Source organism: Triturus cristatus, chromosome 11 (genome assembly GCF_964204655.1).
Source record: "Triturus cristatus chromosome 11, aTriCri1.1, whole genome shotgun sequence".
In the NCBI taxonomy this organism is placed as follows: Eukaryota; Metazoa; Chordata; class Amphibia; order Caudata; family Salamandridae; genus Triturus; species Triturus cristatus.
In genome coordinates this window covers 1,041,809,894-1,041,822,099 of record NC_140594.1, presented here as the reverse complement: position 1 = coordinate 1,041,822,099, position 12,206 = coordinate 1,041,809,894, and the positions used below count along the sequence as shown (strand labels likewise).

Here is a 12,206-nt window from a genome sequence, read left to right as displayed (position 1 = left end):
CCATACGGCAGGGAACAAAAGATCTCCGATAAAGAGCCCCTGTATGGGTGCCCATCGGGTATTGCACCGCCGACCCGACGAGGAGCAAAACCCAGATGATGAAGCATGACACCTAGCTTGCTGGGTGTGTGAGGGTTTCAGTTCCACCCTAAAGGGACCCCCCTCCCTTGTGCATTCACATTCACTAGGTGTAAGTCTGACTTCGGATAACTCCTTTCCTTCAGACTTTTCACTCTGTAGGAACTGCACATCTCTCGCTTGTGTTAATACTTAGGGCTTATGTGCAGGACCTCAATAAAAATAGCCCACCCCTTACTCTCCTTCTCTTTGTTGTACATATTCAGCGCGGGCGACCCCCGCAGGAGATTCAAGGTTACCTATAGTGCCAATTGACTCTACTAGGTCCTTTTTCCCTCAAATAACTATGGAAGGGGAACTAGGCATCAGCTACGGTGAAGACGCTGTGTCTGACATTTGAAGAACACCGTCGCTCTTGGTTACCGACGGCAGCATAGCTTCTGGTTCCCAGTCGGATGACTGGACGAATTTAACAGCTTTGAAGAAGGAATGGCTAAAAATAACCATACATGGAGCAATGATGACTGAGTACCTGAGGGCTAACATCGCACCCAATGGTCTCATTGTCAATTTAGTACCTCGATTGTTCCTGGATGATCCTCTATTTAAGAAGGAATGGTCCCTGGTGTCATGGAAATGCACCAGGGATCTGTTGGTTCTTATCATAGGGACAGCCAAGAGATTGGCTGATGCCATCCTTGCACGCATTCAAGATCTTGAAAGTACCATGAAACCCGCCACTCAATCTGCAATTTTTAAAAACAAATTAGCAGAGATTAATCAGGAGATCTCTGAAAGCAGGGCGTTTTTGCTAAAACAAAAAATAACAAAGCTACAGAAAGATATCTCCAGATTTGACAAAGAAAGAGTCTTTCCTTATCTCAAGGCAGACTATGTCTCAAATAGGACAGGCTATTCAAGTGATGAGGACTCCAATCAGAGTAGGAGGAGCTCATCCAGCGACTCCAGCACAGGGAGTTGGAATAACAGGAATCAGAGAAAAAACAATACACGGTTGTACCACAACCAAGGTGGACCCATGTTCCCTGTCCCCCCTCAGCCTCCGTTTTGGCAATACCCTATGTTTCCTCAATACCCGCCACAATTCTACCCTGGTAATAACCCGAAACCTTTTTTAGGCAGAGGCTGGGGCAGAGGAAGAGGGCGAAGGCGAGGCCAACAGCAAACCACACCACACGTTCAATGGCAAGATCAACCTCAGCCACAAATGGAAACTCGAAGCAGAAGGAGGGGACAGAGGGATTAGTCATCAACCTTTCCAACAGATCCTTAAGTGACACAGAGGAAGATGTCATAAGGAAAGGACTGGGCTTTGTACCCACTCCCAGAGTAGATAAGTTTGAGTTGATTTGTGAGGTTCAGAACTTCTTTCGGAAAATACGCCTCAGAGCATACTTTCATGACGAACCTTTGGCCGAGTCCATTGACACTGGCCTACATAAGGCTTCCACCTTTACCCCTACTAACAGCATGATTCCCTCGGAGGTACTCACCTTTGAGAAGGCTGTACTAAAAGACCTGGGTAGAGTTCAGAATAAGAGTGTAACGTATAACAACCTGATTCGCAGAGACAGGGAAGCGGCTAGTACGTTGGCAGCCGATACCACTATCACCATCAAACAGGCTGACAAGGGAGGTGCCACAGTAATCCAGTCTACCAAGGACTATGAAACAGAATGCTTACGACAACTTGGTGATAGAAAATACTATACTCCCATCAACCTTGATCCCACGGCGAGATTACAACTAACAATAGCAAGCAAGGTGATGGAGGCGGAAGCTAACGGTTGGATTACAAAGAAGGAAGCAGATTTTCTAACTACTACCAATCCTGTCACACCTTATTTCTATACACTACCTAAGGTACATAAGGGCACCATTCCTACACCTGGGAGACCTATTGTCTCTGGCATTGGCTCCCTCTTGGAACCCCTATCAAAATTCTGCGATCACTTCCTACAGCCCTGGTCAAAGAGACACCGTCCTATATCAGGGACACGACTGATATCTTGAACACGATTGAGGGGATACATGATACCGAGAACATCGATCTACTAGTGACATTGGATGTAGAGGCCCTCTATACCAACATCCCGCAACAGGCTACCCTGTCTGTGATAGAGGCAGCCCTACATAAAAGAGAATGGACATCTCCTACTCCCATAACATTCATTATGGACCTGGCCACATTAGCTCTCACAGAAAACTACTTTGCATTTAAAGATAATCTCTACCATCAATCCCAAGGTACTTCCATGGGGAGTACCTTTTCCCCCTAGTGTGGCCTGCCTTTATATGGCGGCTTTTGAAGATGCAGTAATAATGAATGTGGATAACCCCTATGGCTCAAACCTCACCCTTTGGAAACGTTACATCGACGATGTCATCATCTTATGGAAAGGGGATATATCCATATGTAACGAATTCTGTAATTGGATCAACACTAAGAACCAGTTTCTGAAATTCACACGTCACATCTCTGACTCCGACATCCCCTTCCTGGATTTAAACATCAGACTGACATCCACTGGGTTGAGTACTAGTCTGTACAGAAAACCAACTGACAAAAACAGTTTACTTCTTTACAGCAGTCACCACCCTAAGGCCTTACGCGACAACTTACCTTTTGGCCAATTCCTTCGACTCAGGAGAAATTGCAGTTCCATTAACGACTACAAAACAGAAGCTAATACCCTTTCAGAGAATCTTACACAAAGAGGCTATCCCCCTCGAGTGATACACAATTCTATGAAGAGTGCCAGAAATCACAATCGCGAGGCCCTGCTCGAAGTAAGAACTAAAGAAAATATAGAGACCATCACTTGTGTCACGTCTTTTACACCAGAGTCCAATAATCTTAAGAAAGTTATAAAAAAACATTGGGGAATTTTGTCCGCAGGTACACTCACGATTCCCTCACCACGCTTTGCTTTCAAAAGGACCAGCAACCTTAAGGACACCTTGGTGCACACTAGACCCAAGAGAAACATGACTCCTGCATACAACACCCTATGGAATCTTCCCCCAGTACAGGGCCATTACACCTGCGGTGGATGCACCTGCTGTGGACAAACCATAGTGGCTAAATCCATCCGCCTCTCTGCCCACTTCGAGTGGACTCTGAAGAGACACACTAACTGCAATTCAACAAACTGCATTTATTTATTGATTTGCCCATGTGACCTCTATTATATAGGGATGACGACACAAATAGTGAAAACACGCATCATCGAACATAAAAGCAACATTAGATGTGGCAAATCTAACACGAAGCTCTACAGCCATTGCCTCGAGCGTAAACATAGCCCCAGCGATTTACACTGGATTGTCCTTGAAAGCCAGCCTGGTATGTCTCAACATTCTTTGTTTAGGCTAGAACAACGATGGGTACACCGCCTTTCATCAGACAGACTTGGCCTCAATGACAACATACCTTGGGCGGCAATATCACATTAACAGGGCTTCTGACTTCTATTAATGAACATTAGATAATACAGGGGCAGCCGTGATGTTTTCCTGTCAAGGACTAGCAGGCACAGTGACAGTCTTAATAGATCATGATGGAACCTGGGTATACATACATTTGGAGATCTCCTTGGTTCCCATTATTATGCCTTTTGACACACTTCGCACCACTCCATGGCCTCACTGAGCCAAGTTCTCCACTTTCTCTTAACATTTGCCTACACCCGCACCACTCCATCATGGCACCCGGACTGCGTTACCAACCCAATGAGGCTTTATACAGATCATCGACTTTACACCACTCTATGGTCTAACTGAGCCAGGTTTACCAAACTCCTTTCTTAATTTGCCTATACCCGCTTCATTTCCACCATGGGGCACGGACCGCATTGCCAAATTAACTAGGCTCTATACGAGTCATCGACAAGAAATACAATAATAGGCTCACAGACTTGGTGAGACCAGAAACCATTTAATTCCCTTCCCCTCCTGTGAGCCTTACTATCACATTATACCTCCGCTCACTTGAATTAGAAGAGTTGCCATCCCTGTATTAATATCTAATACATACCGAGCCACTCCATCATGGCGCTCAAAATATGCATCTACACGAATTAAGACAGACGCGCCCTTGCAAGTTTCAGTCACTACGGACGTGACCTCGCTACACGTGACCAACCCCCAGCCAATCAACTACCACATATAATTCAGCGCCGCCGGACCTTAGTTAACCTTCCGGGTTCGGCGACGCGGGCAGGTTAATAGACCTCCAGGGGACCTTTGACTTGTGAGTACATTCCTTGCTACCTCGGTAGCTTGTTCTGTGTTTTTTGTTTTGTGGTCTGTTTTTTGAATTAGACAATGGGGCAGCGACTATACTTTTACGAGTGTACCGCCTAACTCCATTAACAATAGAAACCACCATAAATCCCTCCCGCACACATTTCCACCTCCGTACTGGGGAGCTGAGCAGGGGAGCATTCTGATAGTAGTCTATGCCGACGAACACACGTAAGTGGCCCTGATCTACATGAATTGATTAGTTTTCCTCCGTTACTTTTACTTTTGGGCTAACACCCTTCAGTTACATTTATAAGAGGCACACAGGATTGTGAGAATGACCACTCTTGATTTTTCACCTCTATGCTTGTATCTGCCTCCACCTCTCTTTTTTGCATTACCGTCTCATAGGAAACAAGTGTGTTTCTCCCCCTGATGACGCGCCATGCGCCTGATGATGAGGTTTTTACAATAGGATTCGGTGACCCCTTTGAGATATTATAAATACTAAAGGTAGGGGAACCAACCAAGGGTTGATAACCAGTTTTGTCCACCCCTTTCACACCACACTGTAGATAGTTTTTTAGCACATATCACAATAGTATCATCGGTCCTGACGAAGCGCCACGGGATCCTCCTGACCTACTGGGCGCGAAACATGTTGACCAGAAGAGTAGAGCGTAGCTAGCCACTCCTCTCTTTGTGAGCAAGTATAGCTTTTACGCCACTCACCCCTTTTAAACAAGGTGGTTGACTGAGCCAATAAAGTCATATTTCGGATTCACCAACCTTTTTTAACTATACACGTCTACACACACGGGCCCTCACACGCACGCACCATACGGCAGGGAACAAAAGATCTCCGATAAAGAGCCCCTGTATGGGTGCCCGTCGGGTATTGCACCGCCGACCCGACGAGGAGCAAAACCCAGATGATGAAGCATGACACCTAGCTTGCTGGGTGTGTGAGGGTTTCAGTTCCATCCTAAAGGGACCCCCCTCCCTTGTGCATTCACATTCACTAGGTGTAAGTCTGACTTCGGATAACTCCTTTCCTTCAGACTTTTCACTCTGTAGGAACTGCACATCTCTCGCTTGTGTTAATACTTAGGGCTTATGTGCAGGACCTCAATAAAAATAGCCCACCCCTTACTCTCCTTCTCTTTGTTGTACATAAATTAATAACATGCCATCTTTCTAAAAGTAAAAAGAACAGATAATGGATGGAATGCTGAAAAAATCAAGCATGCACCCCCAGTCACAGATCTGGTTTAAATCCATAATGTATTCCAGTTTTGACCAACCCATACGCAAATCAGTCTAGACCCTGCACCCCATGGGAACTGTCTAGCTCGAACAGCCAGGCCAGGTACTCCTTGGACCAGCATCAAGCATCCTGGGACCGGTTTCGAGGTGTCACCCCATATCAGCCATGCTAGCTTTAATCTGGTGGTATAGCAAGCACGGTGCCCACGTCTGGGCATATTCTTCCCACTTAACGTGACAAAAGAAAAAAGAACAAATGATGGATGGAATGCTGAACAAATCAAACAGTCACCCCCACCATTCACAGATCTGGGTTGAATTCATCATTTGTTTTGCTGCTAAAAGGTTTGTTTGGGTAGAAATACATTCTTTTTTTTTTTTAACTCTTTTTATTGATACGTACATAATAATGAGATAAACATTGAGAAAGTATATCTGTGCCACATTTTGCTTTACAATTCTGCAATCTTGTCATTTTACATTACATTAACTCATGAAGACATCTCTGTTATTTCACAGTGTTAGTATTACAGTCCTCGGTAAGCCTGCCATGCCCCCCATATTTTCGCCCCCTTTAGGTGACACCTCCTGCTTTTATAAATCACACATTCTGCTTGCCAACACCAGTCTAGGTCTAATGCCCACTCCTCCAATATTGGGACAGTGATCACCCCCCCATTTCCTTGCCAAATTCCTTTTTGCTACCACCGCTGCCAAAGATAGCCAACGTTTTGTATGTCTCGGCCAGTCCTCATTTCCAGAGGTTGCTAGCAAGAACCACTTAGCCTCCAGAGGGACCTCGGTACCGACCACCGTCGCCATAGTGGTGGCGATAGATTGCCAGTACACTTGCAGGATCGGACATTCCCATATAAGATGGTAAAAGGAACCTCCTGAACCAAATCCCCTGTGACATAGTGCATGTTCGCATCTCCCCATACGGTGTAGGACAGTCCTGGGGTAATACACTCTATGTAGCACTTTCAGCTGTATAACTCTTAAGCGGGACCTTATTGCCACCTCCCTCTGGCCCTGGAGCACCTCGATCCATTCTTTATCCTCCAGTGAGCCCACATCTTGTTTCCAGGCCGTCCGTAGTGTGCCCAGTGGGTCTGGGGTGTTATGTATAAGTTTTCTATTAAAGAGGGAAACAGTTTTGACCTGTATGTGCTCTGTCAAGACCCTGTCTTCCAGAGGTGATGAGACTTCCAGCCCGTCTCCCTCTCTTATGTATTTCCTCACTGCATGACCCAGTTGGATGTATTTGAGCCACTCCCCTTTACCTAGGTCATATTCTGCCTGCAAGTCCCCGAACGTTGTGTATGCGCCTCTTCTCCATATGTCTCCCAGCGTCTCTAGCCCCAGTAGGCCCCACTTGGCGAAGCCCACTAATTGAGTTATTTCTTTTAGCTGGTCTCCCGCCCAGAGGGGTGTCATTCCTGTGAGTCTGCTCTCCCAGCCCAGGTACTTTGTCTCTGCTTTCCATACTTTAACTCCCGGCTTTGTGTGGTATGGGAGAGTTTTCTCTACTCTATACACCGGTTCAGTTCTGTCGTCAAACATCCACCCATTGACATTGGCCAGTTGTGCTGCCCAATAATAACTACGGACATCTGAAACCGCTAGGCGTCCTTCATATGTACTCCTCTGCAGTTTAGTTAGTGCAATCCGTGGGACCGCTCCGCTCCACAACAATGCGTGGAGTTCTGAGTTTACTCGCTTGAAGAATGAGGGGGGTACCTCATACGGGGTGTTTTGCAGTACGTATAGCGTTCTGTGGAGTGCAATCATTCTAAACATGGCGGCCTGACCCATCACGGTTAGGGGGAGGGTCAGTCAGTGCTTAGCGTCTGTCATGAGTCTGTCCAGTTGCCAGCTAACGTTTTTGTGGTAGATTGTTATGTGTATTCCGAGGTATTTGAAACAGCTTTCTTCAATTAGGATAATGCACCTCGAAGTTAGGGTGGGAAGTCCTCCCAATAATTGGTAGAGCAATGATTTTGCCTAGAAATACATTCTCATTATTAAAATCAATGCTAACCACTTTGTTCTGACCTTAATCCTGAGTTTGTGCTCCTCCAGGCCAAGCAATCTTTAAAAAAAAAAAATTAAAAAAAAAAAAATGCCTACCAACATGGATGAAGTGAATCCTACACCTTGTAGTCCCCTTAGCCTTATGTAAAATGTTCTATAAACTTATTTACACATGTATAATTCATTGTCTCTGTATGTGTTTGATGTAAAGTACTCTGACACCCTACACTGGTATGGGAGGCAGTGGCGGCTGCCAGCTATGGAGAGGAGGGGCAGGCAATGGGCGCAGAAAATATATAAACTAAATTCATGCCAATGTGCATTACATTATTGTTTTAAAGTTAAAATGTTTCATTTTAAAACGGTGATGTAATGCATGTTGGCGATTTAGGGCATAATGAACATAAAAGTACATTTAAAAAATGAAATAAAACGTACCTTGCGGTACATCATCGCTCTGTTCTGTGTTCTTCTCTCCTCGGACCCAGCCAACTCGACTAACAAATCCTAGCACTTCTCTCATGCTGTTAACCACCATGAGTGAGCACCAGGATTGGATGGAGCAGTCTCTCTCCGTGCTCCAAAGGGCTCTGGAGACCTTTGCTCGGTCTCAACCCAGCTGCCCAAGACAGCTGGTTTGAGAGGTTTACAGTGCGCATGTCTGGCTGGCCATTGCAAGACGGTCGTTCAAAGAGACATGCACACTTTAAAGTGCCCAACCCATCACTCCTCTGCTGCTGCCTGTCAGCAGTGGCCCTGCCCCGTCATGAGACTTGGCTCGGGATGGGGTTTTGCAGAGTCAATAAGAAATAATGTCCATTACCATTGTATTTTTTATCTGGGGGCATTAAAATTAGTGGGGGAAGTGCTCCTTTTCCTTAATGGAGGAGCATCCCCTGATGAGTGGTGCTATAAAACAAATGAAATACATGTGACAGAGGGGCTATTGAGAGATCAGAGGCACTGTTGGAGGGTGATAATGAGGGAATCATAAAGAGCCCCAACAAAGATTTTCGTATCCTGTAGCATAGTAAGGTCATAATTTACTATGGTTTAAAAGTAAATACAATTCAATATATAATGACAAATGTGTTGTAGAATGCACCATTTTTTCTCAAATTTTCTTTGGGGGAGAGCCCCCCAAAGCTCCCTTTGTAGTGGTCAGGCTCACTTACTGCAGTTGGTGTGCACCGTGTGGGGACTGGTCTGACAGCATTTGCCAGGGCTGCTTTGAGTTTCCAGTCCGGCTCTGGCAGGAGGAGGGCCCTCATGCTGGGAACTAAAACCAAACATTGACAGGTTAGTCACTGAGATGCAGGACCAAATTTCCCATTACATTTTTTGGATTTTTGCCAATGTTTTCAAAATAAAATACTAAAATCTTTAGTTATTAGAGTATTTGTTTGGTGTGCACATGTGTGTTTATTTTTATTTTTTAAATTACTGTTTTAATGTTGGACATTTAAATTGTACACATTGCTTGGGGATCCCCTGCTTCCAGTATTGACTCAATGGGGGTCTCCAGGAGTCAAACGTCTGGGAACTACTGCTCTAGATCATACATAGCACTGGGAGGGCCGCCTCCATAGTCAAACACAGCTACATGGCAAGGTGTTAAGAGGAATAACATCAGGCATTAATGGAAGACAAATGGAACATAATATATAACAGTGTCAGAAAAATATCCATATGCACCCAACATGAATAGAATACTCCTCTCACTTTGGTACATAACCCGAGCTAGAATTAAGGCCATGTTTGGGCGTTCAGAACCAGGCACAATGCTCTATGTCTGGTGGTCTTGCCCAAAATCGAACCATATTGGTCTAAGTTGATCAACCTCTTTAAAGAAATCACAAGAGTGGTGCTCCTGAAGGCCCCTACAGTAATTCGTCTGGGCCTGCCAGGGGAAGATGAAATATACCCCCAAAACACCGTCCTTAGCAAATTATTATCACATTTTCTCTTAGTCTGAAGGTTAGCCTCAGTCCTGTTCAGAAAACAAGAAACCCCATTCCCAAAAGGTATTTTGTGATCCATAATTTGGCATGTATTTGTCATGTAAAAGCTGCCCACTATAATTTTTTGACGGGATGCTACACTTTGAAAAACCATGGAAACCTGTCAAAACATTTATAAGAATCCAAATAGGGGATTGGAGAATTTCCCGACATGTCCAACCTAATACGAAAAGGTAGAATGTAGGGATTGTAAGGCCCTTCAGAGAACAATGATTGAGAAACTGATACAGAAGGATTATAGTTAACCATTGAGCGCAAAACCAGACAAAGATAACTTCACCATTTCTTACAAGGAAGTACAGGGCAACTCAAATCTTTTTTTCTTAATCAAAAAATACACCCCGAGAAAAGAGGAGATCTCTACAAGGTCCATAAAGACTCCCTGTCTATCAAGCAGCAAGACTGAACTTGTGATCGGTTGTACTCTGATATAATAATGCAATATAATAATGCAAATGTAGCATAGTATTAACCCATGGATACTATCTTGGTTTATTGTACTGATTAAACATGTCATTTTCACCTATGCAATTAGTATATCTGACAAATTGTCGTGTAGTTCCTTTAAAAAGTATACAGGATCTGAACGTTTAGACAGCATACACTGTAGGATTAGTGTCAGACGAACTCTGATCACCCCCACCGGGTGTGTTGGCCTTCTTGTACCAACTAGCTCACAGTGCCACTAGAATCTCCTCTTACCAAGGAGAGAATAGTTCTTGGCAACCATCGAACATGACAACCCTGATCCCTCAGGACCGTGGAAACAATATACTACCTTTTGCTCAGTTACTCGTGCTTACTTAGTCTGTCTCAAAGAAATACACAGAATAAACAGGCTGGGCATTTTCAATAAGAATTTATTGAACAGTTGTTCTGGTGTAGAATAGATGAGCTGCAACAACCATTAGACAGTATAAGATATAAATGATTAGCAGTATGAAAAAAGGTAATTGGATGGTATAGCTCTACCATCTTACTACAGTCATGAATACATATGAATATATATAACACATGATAAAAGATGCTTACTCCTACGATGCCTCCCTAACTAGATTTACCTAAATGTACCTAGCATGTATATAGGTGTTGAGTCAAGAATCCCTCTAGGATTTAGTCAACCCCTTTACCTGAAGTGAGGGATTGTGGGACCCGCGAGGGATGTTAGATCACTGCGAGCTGAAGTGTCTGCGTGCAGGAACCTCAGCGTCTCTGGTCAGTGTGTCGGCCGGGAAGTCTCGGTCTCCTCTGTCTTATCTTAGCAAGATGTGATGTGTATATATACTCATAGGTCTCCACAGGGGTCCTACCTTGCTGTATTATTGTGTCGGCCTAAGGATGACATTGGGCATGAACTTTGTACATAGATTTTATACAGGAGATTTTAGTCCTGCTGTGCTTCCAAGAATCCTCATGCATAATGTATGAGATTTCAAACTAGGGAAAACCCGCTTTCGTTATTGCAGTGTAATAGCTAGGTAAAAGGTCAGTCCCTGTAAACCGTGACAAGTGTAATGTAGGGAGAGAATATAGGTGAAGGGTAATGAGTTTACCGGGGCCTATATTACGATACCTATATGGAATATAACAAAATCTTTCCTCCTCCTCCCCCCTTTCTTCATTTTACCCACCTTCCCTTCTGTTTGTTTTCTCAACCTAGGAAAAATGGTCCCTCTATGCCCTTCCTCATATCTACTATGCACTTCTTTCTAGTATTTGTGCTGTAGTTGGTGTATTTTGTGAAAAATCAATAAATAAAATGTTTAAAAAATTGTGTTCAAATGAGGTAATGTAGCAACTTTATTGAAGGAAACACCAGTCTGGCACAAAGCCAAACATCAAAACAGCCTTTCGTGAGGGCAACATGGGTCGATGGTCTGTGAGGTCTAGATGAGCCAGCCCCTTCATTAGGAACTGCCGCCATATGGGTTTTCACACTGACCTATGTTATCTTCCAGTGCTCTAGGACACAAAGAAAAAAACATATGACAGGAAGGAAATCATCAAATTAGCCTTAAAGAGAGAAAATGTGTATTCAAACTAGAAAATTAGAACCTTAAATACGCCTGTGTGGACCTCAAACACGTTAGGATTTAAAATGATTATCTGTGATACAAGGATAAAACAATTAAAGAAGCAAGTTGTGTTAATCCGGTTAGTATTGTTGACATTGTGCAGTCTAGTGGCAAAATTCCCTGTTAATATACTTGTGTGATACTGTAGAGCATAATGAAACATATGATGTGGTGTGGGCTCCACTGCGGTTGCCACATGAATGTTGATCCACACATTTAGGCCCAATGCTACCAAACCCTTGGATGGGCTACCCCCTGTTGACAAGTTGCTTGTAGACCTCTTTTTTGCCAAAAGGATTAAAGCAATTCCAGCCGATTGATTGGGCTTGTTATACAAGCATTGTAGATAATAAGGTCTTACAACAGCCAGATATTATTTCCTGTAATACATCATTCTTGTGCAAACTTGATAAATATCTACAAGTATAGTCCTACCTTGAGCATATTCCTTTTTCTTCCTCTTCCT

At 44.0% G+C, this 12,206-nt stretch overlaps 1 protein-coding gene across 4 annotated transcripts in view; it reads left to right on the top strand.

Annotated features, from left to right (window-relative positions):
* ACAP2 (ArfGAP with coiled-coil, ankyrin repeat and PH domains 2) overlaps positions 1 to 12,206 on the top strand; it is a 402,036-nt gene that overhangs the window by 104,630 nt on the left and 285,200 nt on the right. The window lies entirely within an intron of this gene.